The sequence below is a fragment of the Mustelus asterias genome, chromosome 29 (genome assembly GCF_964213995.1).
Source record: "Mustelus asterias chromosome 29, sMusAst1.hap1.1, whole genome shotgun sequence".
Taxonomy (NCBI): Eukaryota; Metazoa; Chordata; class Chondrichthyes; order Carcharhiniformes; family Triakidae; genus Mustelus; species Mustelus asterias.
The window spans coordinates 8,727,208-8,748,293 of NC_135829.1; the positions used below are offsets into that span (position 1 = coordinate 8,727,208).

At 42.7% G+C, this 21,086-nt stretch overlaps 1 protein-coding gene across 7 annotated transcripts in view; it reads right to left on the bottom strand.

Annotated features, from left to right (window-relative positions):
- Positions 1–21,086, bottom strand: part of LOC144480517 (tyrosine-protein kinase CSK) — a 171,267-nt gene that overhangs the window by 127,261 nt on the left and 22,920 nt on the right. Inside the window, exon 1 of one of the 7 annotated variants that reach the window (XM_078200028.1) lies at positions 16,540–16,558. The exons of the other annotated variants lie outside the window; for them this stretch is intronic. The gene's annotated coding sequence lies outside the window, so the exon portion shown is untranslated. Of the gene's footprint in view, positions 1–16,539; positions 16,559–21,086 lie in introns of those variants that run through there. 7 annotated transcript variants of the gene reach the window in all.

A 21,086-nucleotide genomic window follows, 5' to 3' on the forward strand; every position in this document is an offset into this window, starting at 1 on the left:
TGCAGGAGAATGGGATTGAGAAACATATCAGCCATGATTGAATGGCAGGACAGACTTGATGAGCCAAATGGCCTAATTCTGCTCCTATACCTTATAGTCTTATCGCACCTTTCAGTTAAAGTGTCATTATATTATCATATATTTCACCCTCGCCAGCGTCCCAAAATCCATTTTATAGTAGAAGTCAAAACAGTTCGAAGTGTTGGGACCATGGTGACTTAAAGAATGGGTAACGGCAAGATTCTAAAATAGTAGGTGGTCTTACTTACCTGGAGACATGTCTACACTGCTTGCTAAGCACTCCAGAGAGTGTTGTGTTATGGGAATTAAAAGCTAAATTAGTTTAAGCATTCAGTGAATGCTGAAAGCTAATGCTGTTATCGAAATGGGCAGAGCTCATGAAAGTTCCCTGGTTTCAACTGCTCTGAAATAATGCTGCTGTTAGCAGGCTCAGGAAAATCCCAGTAGCCAGTGTAGCCGAGAGCTGAAGTTTGGATCTCACGAGGTTTGCAGTTCACAGAGTAGCCCCGGCTGGAGGCAGTTAGGACTCAGAATTTCTGGGGAGTTGAGAAGTAGTAGAAGGTCACTTCGTCCATGCTGGAGACAATGAGGGCTCAGAGAAGCTCCAGGAGCCACTGACAGTTCAATGCAGCTGGGAGATTGAATGAATCATAGAATCCCTACAGTGCAGGAAGCGGCCATTTGGCCCATCGGGTCTGCACCGACCACAATCCCACCCAAACTCTATCCTCATAACCTCTTGCATTTTATCCTAGCTAGTCCCACTGACACTAAGGGGCAATTTAGCATGACTAATCCACCTAACCCGCACATTTTTGGACTGTGGGAGGAAACCAAAGCACCCAGAGGAAACCCATGCAGACACGAGGAGAATGTGCAAACTTTACATAGACAGTGACCCAAGCCGGGAATCGAACCCGGGTCCCTGGCGCTGTGAGGCAGCAGTGCTAACCAATGTGCCACCCCAAGTTGGAGTTCTGAGAAACCTAGAGGCAGGGCCAGGTTAGTGAAGCTAGTGGTCTGCAAAAGAATTGGAAGTGTGCTGATAATTGGAGGCAGACTGCAGCTTTGGAATCGCATATAATGTGACCGTAGGAAAAGAGATTGAACTATTGCGAGACGAGTAGTCATTGAGGCAGCATTGGTCACAGCAGCTTTCAAGCGAATTCAGACAGTAGCACTTAAAAAAAAAGTGAAGAACTGAAATTCCTGTTGAGGTAGACAGAGCTTTAACAAGATTTATTGACTTCTAGTGTCACTGTCATCTGGGTGGGTTGCTGAGAAATCAGAGGAATCTGCCTTGGTCGCATTTGCCATCTTAGAAACCCTACAGCACAGAAAGAGGCCATTCGGCCCATCGAGTCTGCACCGACCACAATCCCACCCAGGCCCTACCCCCATATCCTTACATATTTACCCAATAATCCCTCTAATCTACGCATCCCAGGACACTAAGGGCAATTTTAGCATGGCCAATCAACCTAACCAGCACCTCTTTGGACTGTGGGAGGAAACCGGAGCACCCGGAGGAAACCCATGCAGACACGAGGAGAATGTGCAAACTCCACACAGACAGTGACCCAAGCCGGGAATCGAACCCATGTTTGACCACAGTTTGACTGTTGATTCAGATTTATATCATGTTAATTCTGAATGTTAGAGGAGAGACAGATTCTGTAAATGGTTTTACTTTGTATAGTTTATTTTATTTACTTAAACCCATGAAATCTTGTGGCTTTATTTTCCTAGTGTAACAGATTTCAAACTTTTATGCTACGCTAAAGAAAAGGTTACTGGTCTGTAACAAGTCAAACCAGTAAACTTCATGAGGGCTGTTCTGCAGTGACAAGAACCTGCATTACATGCCCCTGTTGAGAAGCAGCCAAAGTATAGGTTCATAAATTCAGATAATTATTAGTTCCTTTTCCTACAGGTAATTGGATCGAGACACAAAACTACAGATCATCTGGGTGGATTCTAAACCAGCTTGAAATTCTAAGAATCTAATTGTGACTACAAAATATCAACTTTAAAACACAACTCTTGTAACTCAAGGGTTTTGTTCTAGATGCAAAAGATTAATTTCTTCCATAGAATATTGACAGAATGATCTTTGAGCCAGATATAACTTATTGGTAATTGCAACACTATATTCTGCACCCTATCCTTTCCTTCCCCCCTAGGTGCGTTATGAACGGTATGTTTTGTCTGTATAGGTCGCAAGTAATAATACTTGGGGGAGGCGATGGCCTAGTGGTATTATCGCTAGACCATTAACCCAGAAACTCAGCTAATGTTCTGGGGACCCAGAATCCCACCACGGCAGATGGTGGAATTTAAATTCAATAAAAAATATCTGGAATTAAGAATCTACTGATGACCATGAAACCATTGTCGATTGTCGGAAAAATCCATCTGGTTCGCTAATGTTCTTTAGGGAAGGAAATCTGCCGCCCTTACCTGGTCTGGCCTACATGTAACTCCAGAGCCACAGCAATGTGGTTGACTGTCGACTGCCCTCGGGCAACTAGGGTTGGGCAATAAATGCTGGGCCCGGCCAGCGACACCCAAGTCTCACGAATAAATAAATAAAAATTTCACTGTAGCCCAATATATGTGACAATAAGTCAAATCAAAACATATACTGGTGGAGTTACTCAAAGACAACAGGGAAGGCGAGCATATAACTGAAATGAATATGGATGCATCTGACTATAAACTGGAAATTGGTGACCAACCAGTTGATTGTGAAAACAATGTCTATACAAGCATCATGATAAGCGAAATCAGATTACGTCAATGGCTTTCAACTTCCTTCACATTCTTAATCACCCATATTGTGCACAGATACTAAAGACTACTTTATCTCACCTCACTACTAGAGGTTATATGGATGACATGACCTTGAGGCACAGTTTGCTGTAATCTCTCAGAACTTGAATGGTTAAAAGACACACACAACACTTAAATCAGACATCTTAACTGCTTTGGCAACAATGTACAGTTTATAGTACACACTTTTCAGCATTCAATGTCATTTGGAACAATAACACACTTCTGTGGATTTGGTTTATTTTCCTCCCACTCCCGTCATTTATAGAAGTTTAGAAAGCCTCCACTTTGAAAGGATCATTTCCTTACCACTAGCTCCTGAAATAATTCAAGTCAACAAGAATATCTCAGGAAAATGTTTTAAAAATTGACACCATACTCTGTACTTTTCCTCTACGTAGCTCAGAGCAGAATTAATTCTCACTCACTTCAGATGAGCAACAGCCAAAGTTGGAGCAGGAGTTGGCCATCGATTCCTTGAGCCATTCAATAAGATCATGGCTGATTTGATTGTAATCTCAACTCCACATTCCCACCTACCCCCAAGAACCTTTCACCCCCCCTTGCTTATCAAGGATCTTTCTAGCTCTGCCTTAGGAATATTCAAAGACCCTATTTCCACTACCTTTTGAGAAAGGGGGTTCCAAAGATTTATGCCCCTCAGAGAAATAATTTCTCCTCATCTCAGTATTAAACGGGCGACTCCTTATTTTTAAACAGTGACTCCAAGTTCTAGATTTTAACACAAGAGGAAACATCCCCTCCATATCCACCCCATCAAGAGCCCCCAGAATCGATTTTAATCAAGTCACCTCTTACTCTTCTAAACTCCAGTGGATACAAGCCAACCTTTCCTCACAAGACAAGCCATCCATTCCGGGTATTACTTCTCTGAACTGCTTCCAAAGCATTTACATCCATCCTTAAGTGAGGGGACCAATACTGTAGTCATGATGTGGAGATGCCGGCGTTGGACTGGGGTAAACACAGTAAGAAGTTTAACACCACCAGGTTAAAGTCCAACAGGTTTATTTGGTAGCAAAAGCCACCAAAGAGCTTTAGCTTTTGGCTTTTGCTACCAAATAAACCTGTTGGACTTTAACCTGGTGTTGTTAAACTTCTTACCAATACTGTACACAGTACTCCAGATGTGGTCTCCACAATGCCCCGCATAACTGAAGCGTAACCTCTCCACTTTTGTATTCAATTCCCCTCGCAATAAATTAAATTACCTACTACAATGATTTTCTGTGATTCGTGCACTACAGCACCCAGATCTCCCTCTGCATCTCGGAGCTCTGCAATCTCTCACCATTTAGATAATACACAAACAGAATCCATGTTGGTCTTACGTAACTAATTAAGTTTGTGCAGCAGTTCGAACCTCTCAGCCTTTGGCTAAGATCAAATATCAGATCAAGCCCAAGAAGGGGTGGAATGCTTCATCTCATCAGCTTGGATCTTGTTTGTCCATTTTATGGGGACCATTATTGGATTTTGAATTTGGTTTTTGGAGAAAGCAAGGAATGGATTTGGTTTGCCCAGTCCAATCTGAGCATTGGCTTTGTAACTTTAAGAATGGAGTAAGAAATTTAAAATGTTTACCTGAGGTCATTCAGCTCAGACATTGCCTCAATTTCTATAACCATCAAATCACAATATCTGTATTTACAAATTAACATTTTGGTGCATTTTGCAAAATAGCAACTGAGTTTCATTCTCGCAATTTAGAATGGTGTCTTTTCATATTCTTAGACGTTGTTGAGTAACACATTACTCCAAGTCAGCCCTCCTTCAACCTCTGCCTTACAGCTTTGGTCCCCATGATTAAAACCAAACAGATTTTTGACAGTGCCCTCAACTAACTCTCTGAACTTGACCACTGTTCAGTCCATCACCTGCGAAATGCTTGGGGACATTACATTATATTGAAAACCATATACAAATGCAAATTGCTGTTATCCCCAAAACCCACATTGTAAACTGTCCACTTGTGGATTATACTTCCAGAATCACAATGTCAAAGCTTATTTATTCGTCACAAGTAAGGGTTACATTAACACTGCAATGAAGTTACTGTGAAATTCCCCTAGCCACCACACTCCGGCGCCTGTTCGGGTCAATGCACCTAACCGGCGCATCTTTCAGACGGTGGGAGGAAACCGGAGCACCCGGAGGAAACCTGCACAGACACGGGGAAAACATGCAGACTCCGTACAGTGATCCAAGCCAGGAATCGAACCCCGGTCCCTGGCACTGTGAGACAGCAGTGCTAACCAGTGCCATCATGCCGCACTAGAAGCAAAACTGTAGAAAATGTGTAGCCACATTAAGCTTTTAAAATAATTGCCACTTGTAATTCAATATTGCACATTTTAGAAAAAAAACAATTAAACAAGTTTCTCTTGGCACAATGATTAAAGATTCCACATTCCCACAAAACTCATGGTATCGTAATGAAGTAAAACTTTGAGCAAAATGTAATCGTTTAAGTCATCCAAACTTAAACATTACATCCTCTAATTAACTGCCAACTCATCTGCCAATTTGAATGAATTCGCACATATCCTCCGAAATAAATTTCTCCTCCCTGAACCTTACCCCACACATTGAACTGCTTAATCTTCTTGAGAATACAGCCTGCGATTGATGTATGCGACCAAGACCCACTGTTAGGTTTACAGAATATCAAATTTACAAAGTAACCTTTGATAAAAGTATATTATTAAACTAGAAAAGAGTGCACAAAAGACTTAAGAGGATGCTACTGGGACTTGATGGTTTGAATTATAAGGAGAGGCTGGATAGACTGGGACTTTTTTCCCTAGAGCGTAGGAGGCTTAGGGGTGATCTTATAGAGGTCTATAAAATAATGAGGGACATAGATGAGGTAGATAGTCAACTTCTTTTCCCAAAGGTAGGGGAGTCTAATACTAGAGAAATGCAGACTAATACTGCATTTCTAATACTAGAGAAATTTAGACAAATGCGAGGTGATGCATTTTGGTAGATTGAACCAGGGCAGGACTTACTCAGTTAATGGTAGGGTGTTGGGGAGAATTACAGAACAAAGAGATCTAGGGGTACATGTTCATTGCTCCTTGAAAGTGGAGGCACAGGTGGACAGAGTGGTGAAGAAGGCATTCGGCATGCTTGGTTTCATCGGTCAGAACATTGAATACAGGAGTTGGGACGTCTTGTTAAAGTTGTACAAGACATTGGTAAGGCCACACTTGGAATACTGTGTGCAATTCTGGTCACCCTATTATAGAAAGGATATTACTAAACTAGAAAGAGTGCAGAAAAGATTTACTAAGATGCTACCGGGACTTGATGGATTGAGTTATAAGGAGAGGCTGAATAGACTGGGGCTTTTTTCTCTGGAGCGTAGGAGGCTGAGGGGTGACCTTATAGAGGTCTATAAAATAATGAGGGGCATAGACAAGATAGATAGTCAATATCTTTTCCCAAAGGTAGGGGAGTCTAAAACTAGAGGGCATAGGTTTAAGGTGAGAGGGGAGAGATACAAAAGTGTCCAGCGGGGCAATTTTTTCACACAGAGGGTGGTGAGTGTCTGGAACAAGCTGCCAGAGGTAGTAGTAGAGGCGGATACAATTTTATCTTTTAAAAAGCATTTAGATAGTTACATGGGTACAATGGGTATAGAGGGATATGGGCCAAATGCAGGCAATTGGGATTAGCTTAGGGGTTTTAAAGAAAAAGGGCGGCATGGACAAGTTGGGCCGAAGGGCCAGTTTTTTCCATGCTGTAAACCTCTAGGACTCTATAGGGCATAGGTTTAAGATGAGAAGGGAGATACACAAATGGGTCCAGAGGGGCAATTTTTTCATAGAGGGTGGTGAGTGTCTGGAATGAGCTTCCAAAGGTAGTAGTAGAGGCAGGTACAATTTTGTCTTTTAAAAAGCATTTAGACAGTTACATGGGTAAGATGGGTATAGAGGGATAGGGGCCAAATGCGGGTAATTGGGATTAGCTTACTGGTAAAAACTGGGCAGCATGGACAAGTTGGGCCGAAGGGCCTGTTACCATGCTGTAAACCTCTATGATTCTATAAGTGCAAGGTTGAAGGAACAGCTGAAAAATCCTGTACTGGGGTATACCATTTGCAAAATCTGTACAATTAGTTACTTCCACTTCAGTGAAAAGCTTATCTTTGTGGATAGACTTTTTTTTATTGGAAAGGTAAAGGAGGAACAGAAAATTTTTACTATAAATAGAGATGGCCAAATTGTGTAAATGTTAGAAAAGCAGTACTGATTGGGATGATAAATATTTCAACTAGGAAGTTGGACTTCAAATTAAATTCTTTAAAAAAAACAGTAGCCCCAAATCCTCAAACCAAAGTATGGTAAAATGTCATTAAAATTAGAGATTTTAAAGAACAAAAAGACTTGCATATATATATATATATATATATATAAAACTATATTTATGCAGCATCTTGCACACCCACAGAACATTCCAATGCACTTTACAGTCCAAGCATTTCTGAAGTGCAGTGTTGTCATGTAGGAAACATGGCAGGCAATCTGCATACAGCAAGTTCCCACAATGTGATAATGACCACATCATCTCATTGAGCAGACCTGGGCAGGTTACAGTTTTTAATCCACCCCCAGCAGCACCAGGGAAAGTACACAGTGCACGCTGAATGTGCGTGTTTCCGGTGCTTATCCGATCCCCGTCATTTGTTTGTAGCTAATGTTGATTTAATTTTTTTTATTCATTCCTGGAACACAGGCATCGCCGTTTGGCCAGCATTCATTGCCCATCCCGAGAATCCCTACAGTGCAGGTGGCCACCATTCGGCTCATCGAGCCTGCACCGACAACAATCCCACCCATGCCCGACCCCCTTAACCTCATGTATTTACCTTGCCAGTCCCCACAACAATAAGGGACAATTTAGCATGGCCAATGCACCTAACCAGGACATCTTTCGGACTGTGGGAGGAAACTGGAACACCCGGAGGAAACCCACGTAGACACGGGGAGAACGTGCAAACTCCACACAGACAGTGACCCGAGGCTGGGAATTAAACCCGGGTCCCTGGCGCTGTGCCGCCTTCAGTTAAGTGGGGAGATGAGGAAAACTGGGCTAGCTGTTCTTTGAGCACAGAAAGTTAATAGCAGATTGAACAGAGGTGTTCAAAAAAGGAGAAACCGTTTCAGGTGACAGAAGGGCCAATAACCAGAGGGCACAGATTTAACGTAACTGGCAAAAGAAGCAAAGGGAAGTAAGTTTGTAGACCTGGTAAAAAGACGACCTACCATTCTGCTAGTGCAAAAGGGATCAAAATATCAAAGCACAAAAGGTGCTACTTGCAACATGCCCCAAGAAATGTATGACTGAAGGCAACTTTAAAAACAGGAAGTGCTGGAAAAACTCAAGTGGCAAGGATTTTCCAGTCCGCCCACCACCAGGATCTTCCAGACCCGCCGAAGGTCAATTAACTTTTGGCTGGCACAGCAGGGCCAGAAAATCTCAGCCAGAAGGTCTGGCAACATCTGCGGAGAGAGAAACACAAGTCTCCACTACAATGAGTTTAATATTTTGAGATGGACATTTCATTGATTAGCTGTTCATACGCCTCTGGAAGCCAACAGCTGAAAAAGCATCTTCTGTTCCTTCCAGCAGTGCAGCTGGCTCAGAGTTTGAGGATAATGATAGAAAGTGAAGAGCGTGTGGTTCTCAGTTTGGATTTTGCGTTCAAAGAAAATTGGAGATTAGGAATGGGTTTCCCCAACAGGTTTGGAACAGATGCATTCAGATAGCTCCTCTTTTAGAATGTGCCCAAGTTACTACCAGGAAATCCAAGCTCTAGGTGGTGGTGAACTGCCTTCCTGAACCGCTGCACCCCATGAGGTGTATGTCCACTAATAGTGCTGTGGGGATTCCACCATTTTGACCCTGCAACAGTGAAGGAATGGTAATATATTTCCAAATAAAGATGGTGGGTACCTTGGAGGGGAACCTCCAGGTGGGGATGTTCCCAGGTATCTGCTCATCTTGTCATTCAAGATGACAAGTGGTCACAGGTTTGGAAGGTGCTACCTAAGAAATCTTGGTGAGTTCTTGTAGTGCACTTTGTAGATGGTACACATGGCTATTGCTGTTCATCGCTGGTGGAGGGATTGAATGCTTGTGTAAGGGGTAGCGATCAAGTGAGCTGCTTTGTCCTTGATGGTGTTCAGCTTCTTGAATGTTGTTGGAGCTGCACACATCCAGGCAAGTGGAGACTATTCCGTCTCACTCCTTGTGCCTTGTAGTTAGTGGTCAGGCTTTGGCGAGTTACTGGCTGCAGATTTCCTAGCCTTTGACCTGCTCTTGTAGCCACAGTATTTATATGGCTTCTCCAGTTCAGTTTCTGGTCAATGGTAACCCCCAGTAAGCTGATAGTGGTGCCTTGATGCCATACTCATTCAAATGCTGCCTTGATGTCAAGGACAGTCACTTTCACCTCACCTCTGGCATTCAGCTCATTTGTCCATGTTTGAACCAAAGTCAGGAATTGAGTGACCTTGGCAGAACTCAAACTAAGCATCCTTGAGCAGGTTATTGCTAAGTGCCACTTGATGACCCTTTCCAGTTACTTTACTGATGGAATGCATTATGATGGTACAATTACCATAACAATAAAGGTTATGCTGATTACAATTGTTTCTGTTTATGTCCAGCCCACTATACAATTTCCATATCCAGATGCTACACTCCAACCAAGATGTTTGCCCATCCTCTCCAAGGGATAAACACTAGCCAAGACACCGCAACGATATCCCTCCCTCCCTCAAAATAGTGCCAATGAATCTTTTATATCCACCTGAAAGGACAAAAGTGGCCGCAGGTTAATCATCCAAAATACACCACGCCCAACAGTGCCGCTTCCTCTGTGCTGCACTGGAACGTCAGTCGCAATTTGTTTGTGCTCGAGTTTAATGGAATACTGCGAGAAAAACAGCATGAAGACTTCCACTCAGATCAAAGCTCTAAATTACTCAAAGGCGTTGCAAAAACAGAAAGCAGAAATAAACTTTATTCTTTAGAAGATTGTTAACTAAGCTTAGTTACAGGAAGCCTATAATAAATCAGTCAACTTTCTCCAAATTGGCATTTGGAGGATGGTATAGCCGTTTCTCTATGATAAATATAAACACCATCTTCTTAATTGCCTAGCTGCACTTACTTCACTTCAAACAATTCTGATATATTGCAAGTTGCAAAGGACAAAACCATGCTGAAATAGAAAGGAGACAAACAACAGATGACAGGAAATGTAAAAGCTAATAACCCATTTACGCTGCCTTCTCCCAAACATTTTCCACCAATCATTTGTAGTACAGAAGACATGCCAAAATTTAGTGCATTGACTTGCCTTCTGAGTATTGAGCAGCACACTTTAGTTTATTCGTTCATGGTGTGCAGGCACCACTGGCTGGACCAGCATTCATTTCCCTACTGGATAAAAGCAAATTACTGCTGAAATTCTGAAGCCAAAAGAGTAAATGCTGGAAAATCTCAGCAGGTCTGGCAGTATCTGTGAGGGGGGTAAAAAGAGCTGACGTTTCGAGCCCAGATGACAGGAAATGTAAATGTGACAAAAGGTCATCTGGAATCGAAACGTCAGCTCTTTTCTCTCCTTACAGATGCTGCCAGACCTGCTGAGCTTTTCCAGCATTTTCTCATTTGGTTTCATTCATTGCCCATCCCTGAAGCCATCTGAGAGTCAACCACATTGTTGTGGATCTGGAGTCACATGTAGGCCAGACCAGGTAAGGACGACAGATTCCCTTCCCTAAAGGACATTAGAAAACCAGATGGGTTTTTACGATAATCGGCATTAGAAGTCTAATGATGCCCATGAAACATGAAAAGTCTAATGATGCCCATGAGTAGGCAATGAAGTGTAAATCTCCCACTGCATCCCCAATATTATTCAGCAGCACACCGATACGGAGAGAACAAGAAACTCGTCCGATAAACAGCAGCACGCTCAGTCTATCTACAAAGGACGACGACAGATAAGTTGTGGCTGTTGAATGACTCATTTACAATTCCATTGAAAGACTATTCACAGGAAAGGCACAAAAAAACCTTTGGTCAAAGACACTAGCTCCTTTGACTAAGCGACAGGGAACACAGCTGAAGAAAGACATTCATCCTTCAAACGTCAAGTTTCTAAAGGACTCTTTCCAAAACATGAACACAAAATAATGATCATAAACAAAATATTTCAACATACAGGATTTTGATTTGAAAAGGGAACAGAACCGTCACAGATTTTGAAAACTATTTCATAGATCTACTTTTTGATAGTGTGGGGTTGCATCAGTAATTTATTACCATAGATTAAAAATCACACTAAACAATGAAAACAAACTAACTCATTGGGTAGAAAACATTTTAGTATAATGCAATACTTGTCATTACGTCCTGAAATAAAAAAGTTAAAATGGCCCCAAGTCAAAATGGAGATTTTGCACAGTTATTTGAGAATTCGAGTTTCATAATAATATTGTCACAGATGAGTAAATATAATGGAAAAAAAGAACAAATAATCCTCATTTGGGGATTATTACTCTCAAAGGGGCAGCATGGTGGCACAGTGGTTAGCACTGCTGCCTCTCAGCGCGCCAGGGACCTGGGTTTGATTCCCGGCTTGAGTCACTGTCTGTGTGAAGCTTGCACGTTCTCCCCGTGTCTGCATGGGTTTCCTCCGGTTTCTTCCCACAATCTGAAAGACCTACTGGTTGGGTGCATTGACCTGAACAGGCACCGGAGTGTGGCGGCTAAGGGAATTTCACAGTAACTTCATTGCAGTGTTAATGTAAGCCTTACCTGCGACTAAATAAACTTTTAAAATTTTTTTGTTTATAAAATTACTACTGGAAGATTATCTGAATTGGTCATTCAATTAAAATAGAACAAATACCCATCATTAATAGGAACCAAAATATGCTTATGGAACCACATACACATGGATAAAGAGGCATTTTCTGATATTTTAAAAAAATTATCTTTAAATCCAGTGAGATGGTGTTTGACTGCTTTTCAATGGGTCAACAGTGAAATTTCAAATGTATTCTCAGATTTTAGTAAATATACAGGCCTCAAGAACACAAACTAGTACACAATGTTAGAAAGTTATAGTACTAAATGCCACTCAAGAGACTGACATTCTTCTTATTTCACTATGCCACCGGTCCATTCAGAATTTCAAACCCATTAGTTTAAATTTGCATGATGAGAGAGAGGGGAAGATTGTGAATAACAGAACAGCCAAATGGCCCATTTGTGTTGTCGACCTGATGATGAATTGATGTATACTGAGATCTTCAAAATCAAGAGTTTCTTTTCATCTAGCTGATCTCATCCAAGGCAGGAGTGGGACATCTCTAAGCTAGCGTGGTGGGAAAGAAAATAGGATGGAAGTAACCAAAATTCTCCTGTTGTAGTGCCTGCAATAACTTCTTTTGGAAGATGTGCATGCATGGTTCAATCAGTGGTATAGTGAAGTAATAAGAACGTCAGTCTCGAGTGGTATTTAGTATGAGAACTTTCTAATATGGTGTACTAGCTTGGGTTCTCGGAGACCTGCATATCATTGGGAATGCATTTGTGATTTCACCGCTGATCTATTAGTGTATCAAAATCCAATCTTTAGGGCATGCATGAACAATGTCCGTATGTGGAGCACAGCAGAGCCTCTACAGTCCATGTTGGTGGGCCAGACTTCATTCTTTGAAAGATCACAATAGTGCTTTTTGCCTGATTCTTCGAAAACAGCATTTCTCCACTTGGCATACAAGTGATGGCTAAAAACAATTTAAACTTAAACATCAGGCATACTAGACACTTGCCTTCATCAGTCATGGCATAGATAAAAACAAAGATGGGGCGGCACGGTGGCTAGCACTGCTACCTCACGCTCCAGGGACCTGGATTCGATTCCCAGCTTGGGTGACTGTGGGGAGTTTGCATGTTCCCCCCGTGGCTGCGTGGGTTTTCTCCGGGTGCTGCAGTTTCCTCCCACAGTCCAAAGATGTGCAGGTTAGGTTGATTGGCCGTGCTAAATTGCCCCCAAGTGTCCCGGGATGTGCAAGTTAGAGGGATTAGCAGGTTAAACGTGTGGGGTTTCAGGGATAGGGCCTGAGTGGGATTGCTGTTGGTGCAGACACGATGGGCCAAATGGCCTCCTGCACTGTCGGCTTTCTATGTAACAGGGAGGTTATGTTGGAGCTGTACAAAACTTTAGTAAGACCACAGCTGGAGTACTGTATGCAGTTCTGGGTGCATTATAGCAAGGATATGATTTCATTGGAAAGGGTGCAGAGGAGATTCACCAGATGTTGCCTGGGATAGGCTGAGGTTTTCTTTAAAGCAGATGAGGCTGAGGGGGGCAATCTGATTGGGGTGTATAAGATTATGAGGGGTATGGACAGGGTGGGTAGGAAACAGCTGTTCCCCTTCGTTCAAGGGTCAATAACGAGGGGGACATAATTTTAAGGTGAGGGGCAGGAGGTTTAGAGGGGGGCTTTTTCCCTGCCAGAGGGTGGTGGGAGTCTGGAATGCGCCGCCTGGGAGGGTAGTGGAGGCCATAAATCTCTCAACCTTTCAAAGGTACCTGAATGAACACTTGAAACGTCATAAAATTCAAGGCCATGGGCCAAGTGCTGAAATTGGGATTAGTGTCGATTTAGTGCAGTTTTGTTGGTGCAGACTCGATGGGCCAAAGGGCCTCTTCGGTACTGTATGACTCAATCCAATTAAGATGCTTTAACTTTACTCGCTTGGACACAACAATGTTGAAACCAAATTAATATGCAAGTCATAGCCTAGTCTTTTCAAAGGTAAATTAGACCGAAAATAGAGAATTAAAAAGTGGAGTCGCCTCTGTAAGCCAAAGTATAATTGTTACCAGACAATACTTACACAGCCGACAAAAGTAAACAGCAATAATGCAAAATTAATCAACTTAATTCAGTTAATGGGTTTAACTGACTTGAAAAATTTGATCCGACTACAAAAATTGACTTCAGGTTTCAGCAGGCACAAAACACACTGGGAACCTCGAGGGTAAATCGAAGTAATCTTATCCAGTAATTGGGCCAAATTCTGTTGAAAAGCAATCTTTCCATTTAGACATAAATTGTGCAATATGTTCAAGCTGGACACTCATTATCTAACAGTTGGGGAAACACCCTTCTATAAATACTTCCAGATAATCTGTTCATAAGAACCTTAGAAATAGCAGCCCCTCAAATCCGCCATTCAATATCATAGCTGACACATCTCGACTACACATTTCCACAGCATCCTCATATCCTTCAAGTCATTTTGCATCCAACGGTCTGCTGATCTTTGACTCAAACATACTCAACTTTAACTTAATTGCAGTGCAGTGTTAATGTTCCTGTGAAAATCCCCTAGTCGCCACACTGGCGCCTGTCCGGGTACACTGAGGGAGAATTTGCCCCTAATGCACCTAACCAACACATTTTCTGACTGTGGGAGGAAACTGGAGCACCCGGAGAAAACCCACGCTGACACGGGGAGAACGTGCAGACTCTGCACAGTGACCCAAGCTGAGAATCGAACCAGAGTCCCTGGCTTCTAAGAACTATTATGCAAAGAAGCTTCCCTTCATCTCAGTTCTAGATGCAGATAGTTTCAACAAGACTAGTAAATCACATGATTTGGGTTGGTTAATTAGTTTTGCTATTAAGCATAAATTACTGCAGTAAGTTGGCTTTCCAACTTATATTACACTTTCTCAAAATGAGTGTATGATTAAATAACATTAAAATGTGAAACAGCAATATCGAGAAAGATCTGGAATTCTCAACCAAAAAACAGAAAAGGCAAAGCCATAAAAACATTGACTTATAAGGCCAAAACAGCATCATGTCAGTCAACTTACAGATGCACCATTTTTTCTGGTTGTATCACAGCCTGGTATGGCTCCTGCTCTGCCCAAGACCGCAAGGAACTACAAAAGGTCATGAATGTAACCCAATCCATCACGCAAACCAGCCTCCCATCCATTGACTGTCTACACTTTCCACTGCCTCGGAAAAGAAGCCAGCATAATTAAGGACCCCACGCATCCCGGACATTCTCTCTTCCACCTTCTTCCGTCAAGAAAAAGTTACAAAAGTCTGAGGTCGCGTACCGACCGACTCAAGAACAGCTTCTTCCCTGCTACACCATCAGACTTTTGAATGGACCTACCTTGCATTAAGTTGATCTTTCTCTACACCCTAGCTATGACTGTAACACTACATTCTGCTCTCTCGCGTTTCCTTCTCGATGAATGGTATGCTTTCACTGTGTACCAATACATGTGACAATAATAAACCAAATCAAAAAAAATTGTCCAATCAACAGCACAATTTAATTTAAAATGATATACAGATATACAAAATAGGACAAGTAGGCTATTCAGCCCCTCACAGCTGCTTCACCATTCAATATTATGGCTGATCTGTGTTTTGAATTCCACATTGCCATCTCCCCCCAAAAACCTTCAATTCCCTTGCCCAAAAATAATTCACCTACCACTGCCTTAAAAAGTTTATTAGTGTCACAAGTAAGGCTGACATTAACACTGCAATGAAGTTACTGTGAAATTCCCCTAGTCGCCACACTCTGGTGCCTACACGGGTCAATGCACCTAACCTAAAAATATTCAGTGACCCCTCCTCTATCACCTTCTGAGGCAGACAGTTCCAAAGTCACACAGCATCCGAGAAAGAAATTCGCACCTGTCCCAAAAGGGCAACGCCCTAATTTTAGAACAGTGCCCCCAGCTCTGGACTCACCCACAAGACTTTGCCACGTCCATCTTGTCAAGACATTCAGGTTCTTGCATAGTTCCATTACATCACCCTCACTCTTTTAAACTTCAGCAAAAACAAGCCCAGTCTCATAAGACAACTCACTAATTTCAGGTATCCATCTAGTAAACTTCCTCTGAGTAGCCTCCAACGTATTTCCATCCTTCCTGAAATAAGGAGATCAAAACTGCACATGGTATTCAAGATGTGGTCTCACCAATGCCCTGTATAATTGAAGTGTAACATCCATACTTCAAATTCCTCTGATTAAAGGGTAGCATTCCATTTACCTTCTTAATTACATGCCGTACCAGCATACTAACCTTGTGACTCATGAACTGGAACACCTGATCGCTCTGCACCTCAGAATAATGCAGTCATTCTCCATTTAATACATTGTTTGTATTCTTCCTGCCAAAGTAAAACGTCTTCATATTTTCCCACATTATACTCCATCTGTCAGATTTTTGCAAACACTCAATCTATCCATATCTGCCTGCAAGTCCTTATCTCCTCTTCACAACATACTTTCCTACCTATATTTGTGTCATCCATAAATTTAGCTACCATGCCTTCGCTCCCTTCATCTAAGTCATTGAAATAACTTGTTAAAAAGTTGAGGCCTCAGCACAGACCCTGTCGGACGCCACTCATATTCTGCCAATCAGAAAAAGACCCATTTATTCATATTCTTTTCTGTCAGCTGACCAGAGTTTTACTTAACCAATGTCCTTGTCCATGCTTTACCCCCTACACCATGACCTTTTATTTTCTGTAATAACCTTTGATGTGGCACCTTATCAAATGCCTTCTGGAAATCTAAATACAGTACCTTTGCAGGCTCCCCTTTATCCGCAGTGCATGTTACCCCTTCAAACAAAGTCCAATAAAATTGATTAAACATGATTTCCCTTTCACAAACCCATGTCAACTCTTCCTGATGAACTCCAGTTTTTTTTTTAAAGAGTGTTCAGCTAGGACCTCCTTAATGATCGAATCTAGCATCCATCTTCTCCATGACAGATGTCACGCTAACTGGCGCAGAGTTTCTTCCCTCACTTCTTGAAGACGAGTTATATTTGCTACTTTCCAGTCTGATGGAACCTTTCGAGAGTCTGTTGACTTTTGGAAAATTAACACCAATATTACCTCATTTGCCACCTCTTTCAAGGCCCGAGGTGAAGTCCAGCAAGGCTCGGAGGCTTGTCAGCTCACAACGATTGCAATTTCACCAATTTCCTCTCTCCCTTCCGCCTCCTGATTTGCAGCTATTACTGGAATATTTTTGGTATCGTCCATCATGAAGAAATATTTGTTCATTTCATTTGCCATTTCCTTATTAATTCATCATTGTCACTCTCTGGAGGACCACTACCCACTTTACTTACTCTTTTCCTTCTTAAGTGCGCTTGCTATCCATTTTTACACTTCTAGCTAAGTTCCTCTCATACTCTAATTTCTTTCTCCTGATTAACCTTTTATTCATCTGCCAGACTTTATATTCTGACCAACCATCTGACCCCTACTCCTCAATGCAAAGTGATACATGTTTTTGATGGTTTTCTCAACTTCTTTAGCTAACTATGAACGGTGGTTCCTCCCTGAGAATAAGTATATTCCCTCTATAAAGAAAAGGTCTGAGCATTCAGAAATATCCCCTTAAGTGTCTGCCACTGCTTTTCCATTAATCTATCCTCTAGCCTAGTATCCAAGTTCATTTCAGCTTACTCAGCTTGTATGCCCACATAGTTGCCGTTAAGTTAAAAAGTTTTAGATCAACTCTTCTCCCTTTCAAATAGGATGTAAAATTCAATCATATTGTGGTCACTACTATAGCCTGAAGTTATTAATTCTGTCACGTTACACAATACCAAGTATAATATAACCAGCTATCTGATACGTTATTCTAAGAAACTCTCTCAAAAGCATTCTACAAACTCCTCATCCAAGGTTAGTGCCAATCTGATTTTTCCAATTTATATGTAGATTAAAGTCATCCATGATTATTGCCACCCCTTTATATTTCTTCTTGTATACCCTGTCCTACACTAAGGTTACTCTAAGGGGGACTGTTGACCGCTCCCACTAACGATTTCTTTCCCCTACTATTCCTCATCTCCACTCAAATGGATTCTACATTCTGATCTCCTGAACCAAGGTTCTCTCTAACTGCTGCACTGTCATCCTTGATTAACAACGCTACCTCTCTATCTTCACCAGTTTCCAATTAGTCTTGGTCACATATCCCTCAATACTCAGTACTCAATCCTAGTTGTTCTGTAGCCATATCTCCATAATGGCTATCAGATCAAATGTATTTACGCCAATGTGAGCTACCAATTCATTTACTTTGTTATAAATGCCAAGCATATTTAGATATAGAGCCTTAGTTTTGTCTCACCTTTGTAATATCTAGTCTTAACTGTTGGTGCATTCTGAGGTTTTTTTCTCTATTCCTTTCTGCCATTCCTTGACCCTTATTTACCATATTGTTATTTTGCTCTCCTGCCTGGACTCTACCCCTTGATATGCTATATCTACTCAAGCTTGATCCCTCACCTCCCTTGTTCAGTTTAAAGCCCCCTCTATTTCTCCAATCGTGTAGCTTACTAGAACACCGGTCCCAGCAAGATTCAGGTGTACACTGCCCCATCAGTCTGGTCCCCACTTTCCCCATTACTGATAGAATCCCTATAGTGCAGAAAGTGGCCAATTGGCCCATCGAATCTACACCGACAACAATCCCACTCAGGTCCTATCCCTGTAACCCCATGTATTTATCCTGCTAGTCCCCCAACACTAAGGGGCAATTTACCATGGCCAATCAACCTAACCTGTGCATCTTTGGACTGTAGGAGGAAACCAGAGCACCCAGAGGAAACCCACACAGACAAGGGCAGAACATGCAAACTCCACACAGATAAACAGTCACCTGACACTGGAATTGAACCCGGGTCCCTGGTGCTGTGAGGCAGCAGTGCTCACCACTGTGCCATGCCACCCAATGCCCCACAAATCCAGTTCTCCCACACCAATCTTTAAACCACACATTCATTTCTCTAATCTTACTCACCCTATGCCAATTTGCCCGAGGTTTAGATAATCTAGTAATCCGAAGTTTTGCAATCCTGCTCAATTTGATGCCTTGCTTCTCATACTGACTATGCAAAACCTCCTCCTTCATCCTGCTTACACGTTTGGGACCTATATGGACCACAACAACTAGATCCTCCCCCTCCCATTCTCCAGCGCTGAGCAAATACCTCGAACACTGGCACCAGGCAAGCAACACAAATGTCTGGGTGCTCACTCTTTGCGACAGAGAACACTGTCAATCCCCCTCACCATATGGTCCACTAATACCACTACATTCCTTTTCGCTCCGCTCACATGAATGGCTTCCTGTACCAGAGTGCTATGACCAGTCAGCTCAGCCGACTTGCAGTCCCCTCTCATCTAAATAAGCTGAAAAACCCTCAACCGTGCTGGACAATTGCTGAGGCCGAAACTCCTGCCTTCGGAGATCCTTACCTATCTCAACTGCAGCTACACCATCCTGCCCCTCACCACCTTCCAAATCAGAAGACCCTATCCAAAGGGGGTGTGACTGCCTCCTGGTAAAAATGTCCACGTAACTTTCCCTCACCAATGTTTTGCAGAGCTGTAGCTCCCCAAGCTGCAGAAACACACTGCAGACATGTTTGCCCTGGATCACTGTTTTCCAGGAATTCTCAAATGCTATAGCCAGGATGCACACCTGTTCTGTCATCCGTGTGTTTTAATTTGCTGCTTAATGATCTTATTCAATGATTATATTTTAGGCATTCTAATCTTACCACAAATTCCTGTACTATTTTAGATCCATAAAATCCCTACAGTGCAGGAGGCACCATTTGGCCCAGCAAGTTGTCAGCATCGCTCCCAAAGAGCATCTTACCCAGGTCCACACCCCAACCCTATCCCTGCACATTTAGCATGGTCAATCCACCTAACCCACACATCTTTGAATACTAAAGGTAATTTAGCATGGCCAATCCATCTAATCTGCACACCTTTGGACTAGAATCACAGAATCCGACAGTGCAGAAGGAGGCCATTCGGCCCATCAAGCCTGCAAAGACCACAATCCCACCCAGGCCTTATTCCCATGCATTTACCCTAGCTAGTCCCCCTGACACCAAGGGGCAATTTAGCATGGTCAATCCACCTGACCTACACACCTTTAGACTGTGGGAGGAAACCGGAGCACCCCGAAGGAAACCCACGCAGACACATGGAGAATGTGAAAACTCCACACAGACAGTGACCTGAGCCTGCACCGACCACAATCCCACCCAGGCCCTATCCCCAAAACCCCATGCATTTACCCTAGCTAGTCCTCCTGACACTAAGGGGCAATTTAGCATTGGCCAATCCACCTAACCTGCACATCTTTGGACTGTGGGAGGAAACCGGAGCACCCGGAGGAAACCTACATGGACACGGGGAGAACGTGCAAACTCCACACAGACATGCCCCGAGGCTGGAATTGAACCCAGGTCCCTGGCGCTGAGAGGCAGCAGTGTAATTACTGTGCCATCGTGTCTGCAGTTTGGGGAACTTTGGCTCAGAGGCCAAGTTGCAGCTATTGCAGAACATCAGAGAGGGAAAGTTATCTGGACGCATTCAGGGTCATGAGACTGTTCACAGCAACTATGAACTTTGCAGATTAAAAGCCCAGGTGCATCGGGTTTAACAAGGGCATTTCCAGCAAGTTTTGAGAGTGTAAAGCAGAATGATTTTTTCAGTTCTGTGATTTGTGCTTCTAACTTCTCAGAGAACCTTTTAGGGAAGCGTAGAATCACTGACTGCAACTTCTGGATTTCCGCACTTAACTGCACATGAGCAGACACCATAAGCCAGAGGAGTAATGATGGCAAGCACTGATAATTTCACCATCATTACTACAGCAAACTCTGGGCAATGGAATCAACTCCAAAATAGAGATATATTTTTACAAGAGGAAATATACTGCCTCAGCAGCAACATAGCTCTGTAATCCTAGTTCATTCACAGACCAGGCACAGTCATATTAAGTTTATTTATTAGTGTCACAAGTAGACTTTTATTAACACTGCAATGAAGTTACTGTGAAAGTCCGCTAGTCGCCACACTCCGGCGCCTGTTTGGGTACACGGAGGGAGAACTTAGCATGGCCAATGCTCCGAATCAGCACATCTTTTGGGCTGTGGGAGGAAACCGGAGCACCCAGAGGAAACCCACACAGACACGGGGAGAACGTGCAGACTCTGCATAGTCAGTGACCCAAGCCAGGAATCGAACGCGGGTCCCCAGTGATGTGAGGCAGCAGCGCTAACCACTGTGCCACCCATTTTACAG